We start from the raw sequence: 8202 nt of genomic DNA on the forward strand, positions 1-8202 counted from the left end.
GTTTTGAAAGGCCATTAATCTTTGATTGCCCTGTTAATATCTTTGGAATGCCTCAGCATTCTTGAGCATGGATGGACTTTTCACACATTTAAAGCATTTCATGCAAATTCAACTATTATAATGTTTTCTGAAAGAAGAACATTATGATAGTCCTTGTTAAAGCATAGAAACACACCATGCACAAAATCAATGATTACCATGCCAAAACTTTGGAAAAAACAGCACCTTCTAGTGTTTAAAGGCAGTCCCAAAGTAAAGCACTTATTCTTACATGGAGTAACAGATGCTTCTCTTTGTAGTCATCGAGGGAGTCTCCTTCAAATGAAACTAAAAACAGACCAGTTGGACACTGGGAAGTCAGTCAGCAAACATTTACCCCAACTTGATAGCACTTTCTGCTTTGGTTGAAAAGAAAGATGCTAAAGTTAGAGTAGACATCAGCTGCTTTTCACTCAAGGAGGCAAGGATTTGAAAAGTTGGTCACAGAGGAGGATGCATAATTGTGTCCAATTTTTCAATTTTATTCAGCATTTACAGTTACAAGCTTGGACCAGAGGCATATATCTGCAAAATAAGAAATACTAATTAATTAAATAAAAAACTATAAGAAATAGAACATAGGTGAAGCTTTGGTTGCTCTTCATTTCCTCATTACTACTACCCCAAAGAGAAGCACTTATGAACATAGGACCAATCAATGCTCCCATTTGAAGTAATCTTAATGGGATGGATACTGTGATTATCTGATCATTGCATTTAGAACTCAGTTTGGCGTCCCAGAAAATAAATTATCTCCTGAATCACTGGTCACTTGAAACTACCCCAACAAATAGCACTTACCTATTACAACAGACAAGTCAGTGCCATTATGAGGGTACCGATAGTGACAAATCAAAATATTTTCCATTTCGAAGACTACAATTCTGTGGAATCAGATGAGGACATTTCCAGCCAGAGATACCAGGAGCATGCTGCCTGCAGTCAAGGTGAGCTGATCTGAGCAGTTTTGTTAACAGCACCCTTTATAAATATGTCTATGGCTCTTTGGCTTTGCTGTGGTCATTGGTACTTGGGTAGTTTTGAAAGGCCATTAATCTTTGATTGCCCTGTTAATATCTTTGGAATGCCTCAGCATTCTTGAGCATGGATGGACTTTTCACACATTTAAAGCATTTCATGCAAATTCAACTATTATAATGTTTTCTGAAAGAAGAACATTATGACAGTCCTTGTTAAAGCATAGAAACACACCATGCACAAAATCAATGATTACCATGCCAAAACTTTGGAAAAAACAGCACCTTCTAGTGTTTAAATTTGGATTCTGCTGTAATCAAGGCAATGGACAAACCCACTGATGAACAAACACCAGCAAGGCAGTCCCAAAGTAAAGCACTTATTCTTACATGGATTAACAGATGCTTCTCTTTGTAGTCATCGAGGGAGTCTCCTTCAAATGAAACTAAAAACAGACCAGTTGGACACTGGGATGTCAGTCAGCAAACATTTACCCCAACTTGATAGCACTTTCTGCTTTGGTTGAAAAGAAAGATGCTAAAGTTAGAGTAGACATCAGCTGCTTTTCACTCAAGGAGGCAAGGATTTGAAAAGTTGGCCACAGAGGAGGATGCATAATTGTGTCCAATTTTTTCAATTTTATTCAGCATTTACAGTTACAAGTTTGGACCAGAGGCATATATCTGCAAAATAAGAAATACTAATTAATTAAATAAAAAAACTATAAGAAACAGAACATAGGTGAAGCTTTGGTTGCTCTTCATTTCCTCATTACTACTACCCCAAAGAGAAGCACTTATGAACATAGGACCAATCAATGCTCCCATTTGAAGTAATCTTAATGGGATGGATACTGTGATTATCTGATCATTGCATTTAGAACTCAGTTTGGCGTCCCAGAAAATAAATTATCTCCTGAAGCACTGGTCACTTGAAACTACCCCAACAAATAGCACTTACCTATTACAACAGACAAGTCAGTGCCTTTATGAGGGTACCGATAGTGACAAATCAAAATATTTTCCATTTCGGAGACTACAATTCTGTGGAATCAGATGAGGACATTTCCAGCCAGAGACACCAGGAGCATGCTGCCTGCAGTCAAGGTGAGCTGATCTGAGCAGTTTTGTTAACAGCACCCATTATAAATATGTCTATGGCTCTTTGGCTTTGCTGTGGTCGTTGGTACTTGGGTAGTTTTGAAAGGCCATTAATCTTTGATTGCCCTGTTAATATCTTTGGAATGCCTCAGCATTCTTGAGCATGGATGGACTTTTCACACATTTAAAGCATTTCATGCAAATTCAACTATTATAATGTTTTCTGAAAGAAGAACATTATGACAGTCCTTGTTAAAGCATAGAAACACACCATGCACAAAATCAATGATTACCATGCCAAAACTTTGGAAAAAACAGCACCTTCTAGTGTTTAAATTTGGATTCTGCTGTAATCAAGGCAATGGACAAACCCACTGATGAAAAAACACCAGCAAGGCAGTCCCAAAGTAAAGCACTTATTCTTACATGGAATAACAGATGCTTCTCTTTGTAGTCATCGAGGGAGTCTCCTTCAAATGAAACTAAAAACAGACCAGTTGGACACTGGGAAGTCAGTCAGCAAACATTTACCCCAACTTGATAGCACTTTCTGCTTTGGTTGAAAAGAAAGATGCTAAAGTTAGAGTAGACATCAGCTGCTTTTCACTCAAGGAGGCAAGGATTAGAAAAGTTGGCCACAGAGGAGGATGCATAATTGTGTCAATTTTTTTCAATTTTATTCAGCATTTACAGTTACAAGTTTGGACCAGAGGCATATATCTGCAAAATAAGAAATACTAATTAATTAAATAAAAAACTATAAGAAATAGAACATAGGTGAAGCTTTGGTTGCTCTTCATTTCCTCATTACTACTACCCCAAAGAGAAGCACTTATGAACATAGGACCAATCAATGCTCCCATTTGAAGTAATCTTAATGGGATGGATACTGTGATTATCTGATCATTGCAATTAGAACTCAGTTTGGCGTCCCAGAAAATAAATGATCTCCTGAAGCACTGGTCACTTGAAACTACCCCAACAAATAGCACTTACCTATTACAACAGACAAGTCAGTGCCATTATGAGAGTACCGATAGTGACAAATCAAAATATTTTCCATTTCGAAGACTACAATTCTGTGGAATCAGATGAGGACATTTCCAGCCAGAGATACCAGGAGCATGCTGCCTGCAGTCAAGGTGAGCTGATCTGAGCAGTTTTGTTAACAGCACCCATTATGAATATGTCTATGGCTCTTTGGCTTTGCTGTGGTCGTTGGTACTTGGGTAGTTTTGAAAGGCCATTAATCTTTGATTGCCCTGTTAATATCTTTGGAATGCCTCAGCATTCTTGAGCATGGATGGACTTTTCACACATTTAAAGCATTTCATGCAAATTCAACTATTATAATGTTTTCTGAAAGAAGAACATTATGATAGTCCTTGTTAAAGCATAGAAACACACCATGCACAAAATCAATGATTACCATGCCAAAACTTTGGAAAAAACAGCACCTTCTAGTGTTTAAAGGCAGTCCCAAAGTAAAGCACTTATTCTTACATGGAGTAACAGATGCTTCTCTTTGTAGTCATCGAGGGAGTCTCCTTCAAATTAAACTAAAAACAGACCAGTTGGACACTGGGAAGTCAGTCAGCAAACATTTACCCCAACTTGATAGCACTTTCTGCTTTGGTTGAAAAGAAAGATGCTAAAGTTAGAGTAGACATCAGCTGCTTTTCACTCAAGGAGGCAAGGATTTGAAAAGTTGGTCACAGAGGAGGATGCATAATTGTGTCCAATTTTTCAATTTTATTCAGCATTTACAGTTACAAGCTTGGACCAGAGGCATATATCTGCAAAATAAGAAATACTAATTAATTAAATAAAAAACTATAAGAAATAGAACATAGGTGAAGCTTTGGTTGCTCTTCATTTCCTCATTACTACTACCCCAAAGAGAAGCACTTATGAACATAGGACCAATCAATGCTCCCATTTGAAGTAATCTTAATGGGATGGATACTGTGATTATCTGATCATTGCATTTAGAACTCAGTTTGGCGTCCCAGAAAATAAATTATCTCCTGAATCACTGGTCACTTGAAACTACCCCAACAAATAGCACTTACCTATTACAACAGACAAGTCAGTGCCATTATGAGGGTATCGATAGTGACAAATCAAAATATTTTCCATTTCGAAGACTACAATTCTGTGGAATCAGATGAGGACATTTCCAGCCAGAGATACCAGGAGCATGCTGCCTGCAGTCAAGGTGAGATGATCTGAGCAGTTTTGTTAACAGCACCCATTATAAATATGTCTATGGCTCTTTGGCTTTGCTGTGGTCGTTGGTACTTGGGTAGTTTTGAAAGGCCATTAATCTTTGATTGCCCTGTTAATATCTTTGGAATGCCTCAGCATTCTTGAGCATGGATGGACTTTTCACACATTTAAAGCATTTCATGCAAATTCAACTATTATAATGTTTTCTGAAAGAAGAACATTATGATAGTCCTTGTTAAAGCATAGAAACACACCATGCACAAAATCAATGATTACCATGCCAAAACTTTGGAAAAAACAGCACCTTCTAGTGTTTAAAGGCAGTCCCAAAGTAAAGCACTTATTCTTACATGGAGTAACAGATGCTTCTCTTTGTAGTCATCGAGGGAGTCTCCTTCAAATGAAACTAAAAACAGACCAGTTGGACACTGGGAAGTCAGTCAGCAAACATTTACCCCAACTTGATAGCACTTTCTGCTTTGGTTGAAAAGAAAGATGCTAAAGTTAGAGTAGACATCAGCTGCTTTTCACTCAAGGAGGCAAGGATTTGAAAAGTTGGTCACAGAGGAGGATGCATAATTGTGTCCAATTTTTCAATTTTATTCAGCATTTACAGTTACAAGCTTGGACCAGAGGCATATATCTGCAAAATAAGAAATACTAATTAATTAAATAAAAAACTATAAGAAATAGAACATAGGTGAAGCTTTGGTTGCTCTTCATTTCCTCATTACTACTACCCCAAAGAGAAGCACTTATGAACATAGGACCAATCAATGCTCCCATTTGAAGTAATCTTAATGGGATGGATACTGTGATTATCTGATCATTGCATTTAGAACTCAGTTTGGCGTCCCAGAAAATAAATTATCTCCTGAATCACTGGTCACTTGAAACTACCCCAACAAATAGCACTTACCTATTACAACAGACAAGTCAGTGCCATTATGAGGGTACCGATAGTGACAAATCAAAATATTTTCCATTTCGAAGACTATAACAGACAAGTCAGTGCCATTATGAGGGTACCGATAGTGACAAATCAAAATATTTTCCATTTCGAAGACTACAATTCTGTGGAATCAGATGAGGACATTTCCAGCCAGAGATACCAGGAGCATGCTGCCTGCAGTCAAGGTGAGCTGATCTGAGCAGTTTTGTTAACAGCACCCATTATAAATATGTCTATGGCTCTTTGGCTTTGCTGTGGTCGTTGGTACTTTGGTAGTTTTGAAAGGCCATTAATCTTTGATTGCCCTGTTAATATCTTTGGAATGCCTCAGCATTCTTGAGCATGGATGGACTTTTCACACATTTAAAGCATTTCATGCAAATTCAACTATTATAATATTTTCTGAAAGAAGAACATTATGACAGTCCTTGTTAAAGCATAGAAACACACCATGCACAAAATCAATGATTACCATGCCAAAACTTTGGAAAAAACAGCACCTTCTAGTGTTTAAATTTGGATTCTGCTGTAATCAAGGCAATGGACAAACCCACTGATGAACAAACACCAGCAAGGCAGTCCCAAAGTAAAGCACTTATTCTTACATGGATTAACAGATGCTTCTCTTTGTAGTCATCGAGGGAGTCTCCTTCAAATGAAACTAAAAACAGACCAGTTGGACACTGGGAAGTCAGTCAGCAAACATTTACCCCAACTTGATAGCACTTTCTGCTTTGGTTGAAAAGAAAGATGCTAAAGTTAGAGTAGACATCAGCTGCTTTTCACTCAAGGAGGCAAGGATTTGAAAAGTTGGCCACAGAGGAGGATGCATAATTGTGTCCAATTTTTTCAATTTTATTCAGCATTTACAGTTACAAGTTTGGACCAGAGGCATATATCTGCAAAATAAGAAATACTAATTAATTAAATAAAAACTATAAGAAATAGAACATAGGTGAAGCTTTGGTTGCTCTTCATTTCCTCATTACTACTACCCCAAAGAGAAGCACTTATGAACATAGGACCAATCAATGCTCCCATTTGAAGTAATCTTAATGGGATGGATACTGTGAATATCTGATCATTGCATTTAGAACTCAGTTTGGCGTCCCAGAAAATAAATTATCTCCTGAAGCACTGGTCACTTGAAACTACCCCAACAAATAGCACTTACCTATTACAACAGACAAGTCAGTGCCATTATGAGGGTACCGATAGTGACAAATCAAAATATTTTCCATTTCGAAGACTACAATTCTGTGGAATCAGATGAGGACATTTCCAGCCAGAGATACCAGGAGCATGCTGCCTGCAGTCAAGGTGAGCTGATCTGAGCAGTTTTGTTAACAGCACCCATTATAAATATGTCTATGGCTCTTTGGCTTTGCTGTGGTCGTTGGTACTTGGGTAGTTTTGAAAGGCCATTAATCTTTGATTGCCCTGTTAATATCTTTGGAATGCCTCAGCACTCTTGAGCATGGATGGACCTTTCAAACATTTAAAGCATTTCATGCAAATTCAACTATTATAATGTTTTCTGAAAGAAGAACATTATGATAGTCCTTGTTAAAGCATAGAAACACACCATGCACAAAATCAATGATTACCATGCCAAAACTTTGGAAAAAACAGCACCTTCTAGTGTTTAAATTTGGATTCTGCTGTAATCAAGACAATGGACAAACCCACTGATGAACAAACACCAGCAAGGCAGTCCAAAAGTAAAACACTTATTCTTACATGGAATAACAGATGCTTCTCTTTGTAGTCAGCGAGGGAGTCTCCTTCAAATGAAACTAAAAACAGACCAGTTGGACACTGGGAAGTCAGTCAGCAAACATTTACCCCAACTTGATAGCACTTTCTGCTTTGGTTGAAAAGAAAAATGCTAAAGTTAGAGTAGACATCAGCTGCTTTTCACTCAAGGAGGCATGGATTTGAAAAGTTGGCCACAGAGGAGGATGCATAATTGTGTCCAATTTTTTTCAATTTTATTCAGCATTTACAGTTACAAGTTTGGACCAGAGGCATATATCTGCAAAATAAGAAATACTAATTAATTAAATAAAAAACTATAAGAAATAGAACATAGGTGAAGCTTTGGTTGCTCTTCATTTCCTCATTACTACTACCCCAAAGAGAAGCACTTATGAACATAGGACCAATCAATGCTCCCATTTGAAGTAATCTTAATGGGATGGATACTGTGATTATCTGATCATTGCAATTAGAACTCAGTTTGGCGTCCCAGAAAATAAATGATCTCCTGAAGCACTGGTCACTTGAAACTACCCCAACAAATAGCACTTACCTATTACAACAGACAAGTCAGTGCCATTATGAGAGTACCGATAGTGACAAATCAAAATATTTTCCATTTCGAAGACTACAATTCTGTGGAATCAGATGAGGACATTTCCAGCCAGAGATACCAGGAGCATGCTGCCTGCAGTCAAGGTGAGCTGATCTGAGCAGTTTTGTTAACAGCACCCATTATGAATATGTCTATGGTTCTTTGGCTTTGCTGTGGTCGTTGGTACTTGGGTAGTTTTGAAAGGCCATTAATCTTTGATTGCCCTGTTAATATCTTTGGAATGCCTCAGCATTCTTGAGCATGGATGGACTTTTCACACATTTAAAGCATTTCATGCAAATTCAACTATTATAATGTTTTCTGAAAGAAGAACATTATGATAGTCCTTGTTAAAGCATAGAAACACACCATGCACAAAATCAATGATTACCATGCCAAAACTTTGGAAAAAACAGCACCTTCTAGTGTTTAAAGGCAGTCCCAAAGTAAAGCACTTATTCTTACATGGAGTAACAGATGCTTCTCTTTGTAGTCATCGAGGGAGTCTCCTTCAAATTAAACTAAAAACAGACCAGTTGGACACTGGGAAG

The sequence above is a fragment of the Carassius gibelio genome, chromosome A10 (genome assembly GCF_023724105.1).
Source record: "Carassius gibelio isolate Cgi1373 ecotype wild population from Czech Republic chromosome A10, carGib1.2-hapl.c, whole genome shotgun sequence".
Classification (NCBI taxonomy): domain Eukaryota; kingdom Metazoa; phylum Chordata; class Actinopteri; order Cypriniformes; family Cyprinidae; genus Carassius; species Carassius gibelio.